Source organism: Odocoileus virginianus, chromosome 3 (assembly GCF_023699985.2).
Source record: "Odocoileus virginianus isolate 20LAN1187 ecotype Illinois chromosome 3, Ovbor_1.2, whole genome shotgun sequence".
Taxonomy (NCBI): domain Eukaryota; kingdom Metazoa; phylum Chordata; class Mammalia; order Artiodactyla; family Cervidae; genus Odocoileus; species Odocoileus virginianus.
This window is the reverse complement of record NC_069676.1, coordinates 8,028,669-8,040,706: the sequence shown is the minus strand read 5'-3', so window position 1 is coordinate 8,040,706 and position 12,038 is coordinate 8,028,669. Positions and strand designations below refer to the sequence as shown.

Sequence of the window (12,038 nt, the reverse complement as noted above, 5' to 3'; positions counted from 1 at the left end):
CTTCAATGATCTTGCCTCTGGTTAGCCTGGACTGGCTCGCAGGTGAACTCGGGTGAATATTCTTGATTGTCATTCCCTTTGACATTCTGCAGTATTTATCTGGTTCTTGACTCACCTGGGTGAGTCTCTGAGAGGAAAGTCTCAACAGAGATGTCCAAATTCCTATTGAATGGTTGATGATGGCAATAGGAGCTCTGTTCCCAGACAAGACAGTGGGATGCAGTCAAGCATCAGTCCCCTAAGTCAGTAATGACTACAGAAACAGCAACCGTGTCCTGTCCAGCCCAAGGATGCACAGGCTGAGGGATGCAGCAGAGGAGATATTTATAGCTTCCCCTGTCTGCTCATTACCATATTTCTCTCTTATTTCCACCACCTCTAATAACTGATTTCCCTGAGGGATGCTGATCTGGACAGATAGAAACACTTTCCTGTTCATTTTCTATGTCTGGGAGACAATATTACAACTCAGAGGCATTCAACATTTATTACTCTTTACATGAACTATCCTGTCTTCCCAGAGGAATAAACCTTAAGGTTCCCAACAAATTATCCCAACCATGATTCCATTTTTGTTTTTATTTCATTTTTTTATTGATTTGTTTTAATTGGAGTCTAATTACTATACAATATTGTAGTGGGTTTTGCCATACATTGAAATGAATCAGCCATGGGTGTACATGTGTTTCCCATCCTGAACCCCCCTCCCACCTCCCTCCCCATCCCATCCCTCAGGGTCGTCCCAGTGCACCAGCCCTGAGCACCCTGTCTCATGCATCGAACCTGGACTGGTGATCTTTTTCACATATGATAATACAGATGTTTCAATGCTATTCTCTCAGATCATCCCACCCTCGCCTTCTCCCACAGAGTCCAAAAGACTGTTCTATACATCTGTGTCTCCTTTGCTGTCTCACATATAGGTTTATTGTTATTAGTTCTCTAAATTCCATTTAAAAGCATTAGTTTACTATATTGGTGTTTTTCTTTCTGGCTTACTTCACTCTGCATAATAGGCTTCAGTTTCATCCATCTCATTAGAACTGAATCAAAGGTATTCTTTGTAATGGTTGAGCAATATTCCATTGTGTATATGCACCACAGATTTCTTATCCATTCGTCTGCTGACAGGCATCTAAGTTACTTCCATGTCCTGGATATTATAAACAGTGCTGCGATGAACATTGGGGTACATGTGTCTCTCTCAATTCTGGTTTCCTCAGTGTGTATGCCCAGCAACGAGATTGCTGGGTCATATGGCAGTTCTACTTCGAGCTTTTTAAGGAATCTCCACACTGTTCTTAATAGTGGCTGTACTAGTTTGCATTCCCACCAACAGTGTAAGAGGGTTCCCTTTTCTCCACACCCTCTCCAGCATTTATTGTTTCTAGATTTTTGGATAGCAGCCATTCTGACTAGCTTGAGATGGTACCTCATTGTGGTTTTGATTTGCCTTTCTCTGATAATGAGTGATGTTGAGCATCTTTTCATGTGTTTGTTAGCATCTGTATGTCTTCTTTGGAGAAATGTCTATGTAGTTCTTTGGCCCATTTTTGGATTGGGTCATTTATTTTTCTGGAATTGAGCTTCAGGAGTTGCTTGTATATTTTTGAGATTAATTCTTTGTCTGTTGCTTCATTTGCTGTTATTTTCTCTCATTCTGAAGGCTGTCTTTTCACCTTGCTTATAGTTTCCTTTGTTGTGAGAAAGCTTTTAAGTTTAATTAGGTCCAATTTGTTTATTTTTGCTTTTATTTCCATTACTCTGGGAGGTGGATCATAGAGGATCCTGCTGTGATTTATGTCGGAGAGTGTTTAACCTCTGTCATCCTCTAGGAGTTTTATAGTTTCTGGTCTTAGATCTTTAATCCATTTTGAGTTTATTTTTGGTTATAGTGTTAGAAAGTGTTCTAGTTTCATTCTTTTACAAGTGGTTGACCAATTTTCCCAGCACCACTTGTTAAAGATATTGTCTTTTCTCCATTGTATATTTTTGCCTCCTTTGTCAAAGATAAGGCATCCATAGGTGTGTAGATTTATCTCTGGGCTTTCAATTTTGTTCCATTGGTCTATGTTTCTGTCTTTGTGCCAGTACCATACTGTTTTGATGACTGTGGCTTTGTAGTAGAGCCTGAAGTCAGGAAGGTTGATTCCTCCAGTTCCCTTCTTCTTTCTCAAGATTGCTTTGGCTATTCGAGCTGTCTTGTATTTCCATACAAATTGTGAAATTATTTGTTCTAGTTCTCTGAAAAATACCGTTGGTAGTTTGATAGGGATTGCATAGAATCTATAGATTGCTTTTGTAGTATACTCATTTTCACTATATTGCTTCTTCTGATCCAAGAACATGGTATATTTCTCCATCTATTTGTGTCCTCTTTGATTTCTTTCATCAGTGTTTTATAGTTTTCTTGATATAGGTCTTTTGTTTCTTTAAGTAGATATATTCCTAAGTGTTTTATTCTGTATGTTGCAATGGTGAATGGAATTGTTTTCTTAATTTCTCTTTCTGTTTTCTCATTGTTAGTGTATAGGATTGCAAGGTATTTCTGTGTGCTAATTTTATGCCCTATAATTTTACTATATTCATTGGTTAGCTCTTGTAATTTTCTGGTAGAATCTTTACGTTTTTCTATGTAGAGGATCATGTTCCGTTGCAAGCAATGAGAGTTTTACTTCTTTTCCAATCTGGATTCCTTTTTATTTATTTTTCTGCTCTGATTGCTGTGGCAAATATTTCTAAAACTATGTTGAATGGTAGTGGTAAGAGTGGGCACCCTTGTCTTGTTCCTGACTTTAGGGGAAATACTTTCAGTTTTTCACCATTGAGGATAATGTTTGCTGTGGGTTTACCATACATATTTTTTATTATGTTGAAGTATGTTCCTTCTATTCCTCTTTTCTGGAGGCTTTTTGTCATAAATAGATATTGAATCTTATCAAAGGTTTTTTTCTACATCTATTGAGATAATCACATGCCTTTTATCTTTCAGTTTGTTAATTTGCTATATTGCATTGATTGATTTGTGAACATTAAAGAATCCTTGCATTCCTGGGATAAAGTCCACTTGTTCATGATGTATGATCTTTTTAATATGTTGTTGGATTCTGTTTACTAGACTTTTGTTAAGGATTTTTGCATCTAAGTTCATCAGTGATATTGGCCTGTAGTTTTCTTTCTTTGTTCTTTTGTGTGGCATTTTTGTCTGGCTTTGGCATTAGGGTGATGGTGGCCTCATAGAATGAGTTTGGATGTTTACCTTCCTCTGCAATTTTCTGGAAGAGTTTGAGTAGGATAGGTGTTAGCTCTTCTCTAAATTTTTGGTAGAATTCAACTGTAAAGCCATTTGGTCCTAGGCTTTTGTTTGATGGAAGATTTCCGATTACAGTTTCAATTTCTGTGCTTGTGATGGGTCTGTTAAGATTTTCTATTTCTTCCTAGTTCAGTTTTTGAAAGTTATACTTTTCTAAAAGTTTGTGCATTTCTTCCAAGTTGTCCATTTTATTGGCATATATTTGCTGATAGTAGTCTCTTATGATCCTTTGTATTTCTGTGTTGTCTATTGTGATTTCTCCATTTTCATTTCTAGTTTTGTTGATTTCATTCTTCTGCCTTTGTTTCTTGATAAGTCTGGCTAACGGTTTGTCAATTTTGTTTGTCTTCTCAAAGAACCAGCTTTGAGCTTTGTTGGTTTGTGCTATGATCTGTTTTGTTTCTTTTGCATTTATTTCTGCCCTAGTTTTTAAGATTTCCTTCCTTCTACTAAACCTGGGGTTCTTCATTTCTTCCTCTCTAGTTGCTTTAGGTGTAGAGGTAGGTTATTTATTTGACATTTTTCTTGTTTCTTGAGGTATGCCTGTATTGCTATGCATCTTCCCCTTCGCACTGCTTTTACAGTGTCCTATAGGTTTTGGGTTGTTGTGTTTTCATTTTCCTTTGCTTTTATGCATATTTTGATTTCTTTTTTGATTTCTTCTGTGATTTGTTGGTTATTCAGAAGTGTGTTGTTTAGCCTCCATATGTTGGAATTTTTAATAGTTTTTGCCCTGTAATTGACATCTAATTTTACTGCATTATGGTGAGAAAAGATGCTTGGAATGATTTCAATTTTTTTTTTTTTTTTCATTTACTAAGGCTAGATTTATGGCCCAGGATGTGATCTGTCCTGGAGAAGGTTCTGTGTGCACTTGAGAAAATGGTGAAATTCATTCTTATGCAGTGAAATGTCCTATAGATATCAATTAGGTCTAACTGGTCCACTGTGTCATTTAAAATTTGTGTTTCCTTGTTAATTTTCTGTTTAGTTGATCTATCCATAGGTGTGAGTTGGGTATTAAATTCTCCCATTATTATTGTGTTATTGTTAATTTCCCCTTTCATACTTGTTTCATAATGCCTTACGTATTGCAGTGCTCCTATATTGGGTGCACATGTAAGTGTTATATCTAATTCTTGGATTGATCGTTTGATCATTGTGAAGTGTCCTTCTTTGTCATTTTTAACATCCTTTATTTTAATGTCTATTTTACTGATATGACTATTGTCATGCCTGCTTTTTTTTTTTTTTTTTTGGTCTCCATTTGTGTGAAATATTTTTCTAGCTCTTCACTTTCAGTCTGTAGGTGTTCCTTGTTTTGAAGTGGGTCTCTTGCAAACAGCATAAATACAGGTCTTGTTTTTATATCCATTCAGCCAGTCTTTGTCTTTTGGTTCGGCCATTCAACCCATTTACATTTAAGGTAATTCCAAGATTCCCTGACGTGGCACCAGCTTCCCCAGTGCTTGGTAGTTGAGGCAAGAAACTGACGTTTGTCAGACTAAATTTTGTAGGGTAAGTCTCTACAGTGTGCACACTGATAACATTCCCCCACCTCAATTTGGACTTTTCCTTTGGAGGGCAATTCAATTTGGTTGGGGTACCCTGTTAGGGAGGGGAATTGTTGTTGGACTGTACCTGAGCTGTAACTGGTTCACTGGGGAAATAGTTCTTATGGGGGTAAGCCTATCCTAGTTGGAATTAGTTCATTTGTTTGCAGGATAAGTTTATTTACCTGAGTTGGGAATCTGCTCAGTTGGAACCAGGTTACTGGGGAACTAGTTCTCATGGACCACAGATTTGTCTAACTCAGTGAAACTAAGTCATGATGAGTGGGGTGACCCAAGACGGACGGGTCATCATGGAGAGGTCTAACAGAATGTGGTCCACTGGAGAAGGGAATGGCAAACGTTTTCAGTGTTCTTGCCTTGAGAACCCCATGAACAGTATGAAAAGGCAAAATGAAAGAATACTGAAAGAGGAACTCCCCAGGTCGGTAAGTGCCCAATATGCTACTGGAGATCAGTGGAGAAATAACTCCAGAAAGAATGAAGGGATGGAGCCAAAGCCAAAACAAAACCCAGTTGTCTATGTGACTTCTGATAGAAGCAATGTCCGAAGCTGTAAAGAGAAATATTGCATAGGAACCTGGAATGTTAGGTCCAGAATCAAGGTAAATTGGAAGTGGTCAAACAGGAGATGGCAAAAGTGAATATTGACATTCCAGGAATCGGTGAACTAAGATGGACTCGAATGGGTGAATTTAACTAAGATGACCATTATGTATACTGCTGTGGGCAGGAATCCCTTAGAAGGAACAGAGTAGCCATCAGAGTCAACAGAAGAGTCTGAAATGCAGTACTTGGATGCAGTCTCAAAAACGACAGAATGATCTCAAGGCAAACCATTCAATATCATGGTAATCCAAGCCTATGCCCCAACAAATAACACTGAAGAGGCTGAAGTTGAACAGTTCTATGAAGACCTACAAAACCTTTTAGAACTAACCCAAAAAAGATGTGCTTTTCATTATAGGGGGCTGGAATGCAAAAGTAGGAAGTCAAGAAACATCAGGAGTAACAGGCAAATTTGGCCTTAGAGTACAGAATGAAGCAGGGCAAAGGCTAATAGACTTCTGCCAAGAGAACACACATAGCAAACACCCTCTTCCAATAACACAAGAGAAGACTCTACACATGGTCATCACCAGATGGTCAACACTGAAATCAGATTGATTATATTCTTTGCAGCTGAAGACAGAGAAGAACTATACAGTCAGCAAAAACAAGACTGGGGGCTGACTGTGGCTCAGATCATGAACTCTGTATTGCCAAATTCAGACTGAAACTGAAGAAAGTAGAGAAATCCACCAGACCATTCAGGTATAACCTAAATCAAATCCCTTATGACTATACAGTCAAAGTGAGAAATAGATTTAAGGGTCTAGATTTGATAGACAGAATGCCTGATGAACTATGGATGGAGGTTCATGACAATGTACAGGAGACAGGGATGAAGACAATCTCCATGGAAAAGAAATGCAAAAAAGAAAATGGCTGTCTGAGAAGGCCTTACAAATAGGTGTGAAAAGAAGAGAAGTGAAAAGCAAAGGGTGAAAGGAAAGATATAAGCATCTGAATGTAAACTTCCAAAGAATAGCAAGGTGAGATAAGAAAGCCTTCCTCAGTGATCAATTCAAAGAAATAGAGGAAAACAACAGAATGTGAAAGACTAGAGGTCTCTTCAAGAAAATTAGAGATACCAAGGGAACATTTCATGAAAAGATGGACTCGATAAAGGCCAGAAGTGGTATGGACCTAACAGAATCAGACGATATTAAGAAGAGGTGGGAAGAATACACAGAAGAACTGTAAAAAAAAAAAAGATCTTCACAACCCATATAATCATGATGTTGTGATCACTTACCTAGAGCCAGACATCCTGAAATGTGAAATCAAGTGGGCCTTAGAGTGGAGCTATCTCAAATCCTGAAAGATGATGCTGTGAAAAGCCTGCACTCAATATGCCAGCAAATTTGGAGAATTTCCAGTCCTGTTTCCTGGAAAAGGTCAGTTTTCATTCCAATCCCAATGAAAGGCAATGCCAAATAATGCTCAAACTACTGCACAATTGCACTCACCTCACACGCTAGTAATGTTTAAAATTCTCCAAGCCAGGCTTCAGCAATACATGAAATGTGAACTTCCAGATGTTCAAGCTAGTTTTCGAAAAGGCAGAGAATCCAGAGATCAAATTGCCAACATCTGGTGGATCACCAAAAAAGCAAAAGAATTCAGGAAAACATCTATTTCTGCTTTATTGACTATGCTAAAGTCTTCGACTATGTGGATCACAATATACTGTGGAAAATTCTGAAAGAGATGGGAATACCAGACCACCTGACCTGCCTCTTGAGAAACCTGTATCTAGGTCAGGAAGCAACAGTTAGACCTGGGCATGGAACAACAGACTGGTTCCAAATGGGAAAAGGAGTACGTCAAGGCTGTATATTGTCACCCTGCTTATTTAACTTATATGCACGACACATCATGAGAAACCTTGGCTGGAAGAAGCACAAGGTGGAATCGAGTTTGCTGGGAGAAATAACAATAACCTCAAATATGCAGATGACACCACATTTATGGCAGAAATTGAAGAACTAAAGAGCCTCTTGATGAAGGTGAAAGAGGAGAGTGAAAAAGTTGGCTTAAAGCTAAACATTCAGAAAACTGAGATCATGGCATCTGATCCCATCACTTCATGGGAAATAGATGGGGAAACAGTGGAAACAGTGGCTGACTTTATTTTTCTGGGTTCCAAAATCACTGCAGATGGTGATTGCAGCCATGATATTAAAAGACGCTTACTCCTTGAAAGGAAAGTTATGACCAACCTAGACCACATATTGAAAAGTAACAGACATTAGTTTGTCAACAAAGCTCCGTCTAATCCAGGATATGATTTTTCCAGGGGTCATGTATGGATGTGAGAGTTGGACTATAAAGAAAGCTGAGGGCCGAAGAATTGATGCTTTTGAACTGTGGTGTTGGAGAAGACTCTTGAGAGTCCCTTGGACTGCAAGGAGATCCATCCAGTCCATTCTAAAAGAAGTCAGTCCTCGGTGTTCATTGGAAGGACTGACGTTGAAGCTGAAACTCCAATATTTTGGCCACCTGATGTGAAGAGCTGACTCATTGGAAAAGACACTGATGCTCGGAAACTTTGAGGGCAGGTGAATGGGAAGACAGAGGATGAGATTGTTGGATGGCATCACTGACTTGATGGACATGGGTTTGGGTGAACCCCGGGAGTTGGTGATGGACAGGGAGGACTGGTGTGCTGCAGTTCATGGGGTCACAAAGACTTGGACACGACTGCGTGAACTGAACTGAACTAACAGTGTCACTTTAATATAAAACCTTGGAAGTACACTACTTGGATTTACAACGATACTGCCAAAACAATTACACTTTTCATTCTTCTAGCACAAGACTGGTTATTTTTGTTCCTCATTAAAACGTGTTTGTTAATTGTTAGAGGTATATTTAGATCTTAGCATCTCCTAGAGATTGTATGATTTATCTTTTAGAAAACGTCGTTCTGTGAAGTATTACTATTAGGAACTCGGTTTTCCATTGTCGAAATGGGGTTCATAGAGATTAGTGATCTCCCAGTTATAATCTGAGTGGAAGTAGTGACAGATTTTTATTTTCTTGGGTTCCAAAATCACAGTTGGAACATCTGATTGGGATCACAGAAAAAGCGGGGTATTTCCATGTCTGTACAGAAGACAATCACAACATCATTAAGCTTTGTAACAAGGAATTTAGGACACTTGAGATCCAGGACACCAGCATCAGCAGTCCACAGAGCTGGGGGTTCAGGATGATATTGTAGTGCAGGGGGTAACAGATGGTGAAGAAGTGGACACAGGCCATCGAAGCCAGGAGAAAGTTGTCCAAACAAACAAAGAGTATGGAAAAATACATCTGGGTGATGCAGCCTTCATAGGTGATACCTTTGCTCTAGGTCTGGATGTTTCACAGCATCTTTGGGATGGTGGTGGAGGTGAAACAGATGTCTACAAAGGACTGGTTGGAGAGGAAGAAGTACATGAGTCTGATCTGACAGCCAGGATAATAAGCAGGTTTCCAAGCACAGTGATCAGGTACATGGATAGGAAAAGCCCAAATATGATGGGCTGCAGTTCTGGTTCCTTTGATAATCGCAGAAGAAATCCTGAAAATTGGGTATCATTGCCTCTTCTCACGTGTGGTGGTAAAGACTAAAATTTTAAAATACTATGATCAATTTTTATATAAATGGACATAAATAACATGTTGAAAATGCTGCAATTATAAATGTATGTCAAGCAAAAGCAAACATAAGAGAGAGTGTGTAGTTTTGCTATTTTCATTCTGAGTTCAGGAAGACTGAAAAGCAGGGGGATATTTGTACATAAACCTCAAGGAAAAATAGTTGGCAGACAAAGAGTTATCTGGGAAAGTGTTTGCCCTGCAGGGAAGAGACAATGCAAATGATCTGAGGAAGGTTCTCATTTCAGACATTCCAGGCTCAATATATTTCCAGTGTGGTGAGCAAAGAGTGCAGGGAGAGTGATGACAGATAGTGTCAGAGAGTTGAAGAAAGAGGTGGACTCCTTACCACAACTGAGACTTCAGGGCATAAGTCTCCCTTGGTCAAATTCTGTTCTTTGCTCATCATGAATTTTGATTCCATCCTGTGAATTTTGAGGCATCCTGTGACTAGACATGGATCCTAGTCACAGAGATTCTCCTTATCTTCATATGTATGTTAACATTCTGGTTTCTGCCTTTTAAGGGTCACTTTAATGTATGTGGGGTCAAATAGTCAACAGGCAGAACTGTTCATCAGCCACAAAACACCACAACACAGAGCATATTTTGTCCTGTTAGGGGCACAATGCTACCAGACTCTTCTCATCCCTGAAAGAAAGTGAAAGTGTTGGTCACTCAGCTGTGTCCAACTCTTTGTGACCCCATGGACTGTAACCCACCAGGCTCCTCTGTCCGTGGGATTCTCCAGGAAGAATACTGGTATGCCCTGCCACTGCCTTCTCCAGGGGGTCTTCCCAACCCAGGGATCAAACCCAGGTCTCCTGCATTGCAGACAAATTCTTTATTGTCTAAGCCACCAGGGATGCCCCTTCTCATTCCTAACCACCAAAAAGGGGGGGGGGGCGGAGAAAAAAAGAACACTCTAGAAATAAAGCTGCCAATCAAATTATCTTTACCCTAAAGAATAAATAACATTCATAGTCCGGTTGGTAAGCCTCCCTGGGACATGTGAACTTGGGGCTCCATTAAAGTGTGACCATTTTCTCTCCTGCATTTAAATAAGTATAAAAACCTCAGCTCTTTGTAAAGCCTCCTCAGACAACCATTTTGTCTTTTTGCATTTTTGTTTCCTTGCGAATGCTTTTGATCACCACCTCCTGTACAATGTTACAAACCTCCGTCCATAGTTCTTTAGGTGCTTTGTCTATCAGATTTAATCCCTTGAATCTTTGTCACATCCACTACTGTATATTTGTAAGGGACTTGATGTAGGTCATACCTGAATGGTCTGGTAGGTTTCCCTACTTTCTTCCACTTAAGTCTGAATTTGACAATAAGGAGTCCATGACCTAAGACAGTCAGCTCCCAAACTTGTGTATAGAGCTTCTCCATCTTTGGTTGCAAAGAATATAATCAGTCTGATTTCAATATTGACCATCTGGTGATGTCCATGTGTAGAGTCATCTATTGTGTTGTTGGAAAGAGTGTTTTCTATGACCAGTGTGTTCTCCTGGCAAAACTGTTAGCCTTTGCTCTGCTTCATTTTGTACTCCAAGGTCAAACTTAACTGTTACTCCAGGTATCTCCTGATTTTCCACTTTTGCATTCCAGTTCCCTGTGATGAGAAGGACATTTTTTTTTTTAATGTTAGTTCTAGAAGGTCTTGAGGGTCTTCATAAAACCATTCAACTTCAGTTTCTTCAGCATTAGTGGTGGGGCATAGAGTTGGATTATTCTGACACTGAATGATTTGCCTTGAATATGAACAGAGATCATTCTGTTTTTTTGAGATTATACCCTAATGCTGCATTTTGGACTATTTGTTGACTATAAGGGATACTCCTTTTCTTCTAAGGGATTACTGCCCACCGTCAGTTCAGTTGCTCAGTTGTGACCGATTCTTTGCAACCCCATTGACTGCAGCATGCCAAGCTTCCCTGTCTATCATTAACTCCCAGAGCTTACTCAAACTCATGTCTATCGAATCGGTGATGCCAGAAAACCATCTCATCCTCTGTCGTCCCTTTCTCTTCCTGCCTTCAATCTTTCCAAGCATCAGTGTCTTTTCCAACAAATCAGTTCTTCTCATCAGGGGGCCTAAATATTGGAACTTCAGATTCAGCATCAGTCCTTCCAATTAATATTCAGGATTGATTTCCTTTAGGATGGGCTAGTTGTATCTCCTTGCAGTCCAAGGACTCTCAAAAGTCTTTTCTAACACCACAGTTCAAAAGTATCAATTCTTCAGCGCTCAGCTTTCTGTGTAGTCCAACTAACATCAGTGCATGACTACTGGAAAAACCATAGCTCTGACTAGATGGAAATTTGTTGGCAAAGTAATGCCTCTGATTTTAAATATTCTGTCTAGTATTGTAATAACTTTTCTTCCAAGGAGCAAGCATCTTAATTTCATGGCTGCAGTCACTATCTGCAGTGATTTTGGAGCCCCCCCCCCAAAATAAAGTCTCTCACTGTTTCCATTGTTTCCCCATCTATTTGTCACAGTAGTAGATATAATGGTCACCTGAATTAAATTCACCCATTCCTATTCATTTTAGTTCACTGATTCCTAAAATGTTGATGTTCACTCTTGCCACCTCCTGTTTAATCACTTCCAATTTACCTTGATTCATGGACGTAACATTACAGATTCCTATGCAATATTGTTCTTTACAGGATCAGAGTTTACTTTCACCACCAAACACATATGTTTCCACTTTGGCTCAGCATCTTCATTCCTTCTGGAGCTCCATTCTTGGAGCTTGGATCCAAGAAGAATCTCCATTCTTCTCCAGTAGGATATTGGGCACATACCAACCTGGAGAGTGTATCTTTCAATGTCATATCATTTTGCCTTTTCATAGAGAAGCAAAAGGCAAAGGAAAAAATGGAAGGATACACCC

General features: G+C 39.3%; 1 pseudogene; it reads right to left on the bottom strand.

Moving 5' to 3' along the window:
- Window positions 1–8,542: 8,542 nt before the first annotated feature.
- Window positions 8,543–9,556, bottom strand: LOC139032691 (putative olfactory receptor 7A2; annotated as a pseudogene).
- Between the last annotated feature and the right edge of the window lie 2,482 nt (window positions 9,557–12,038).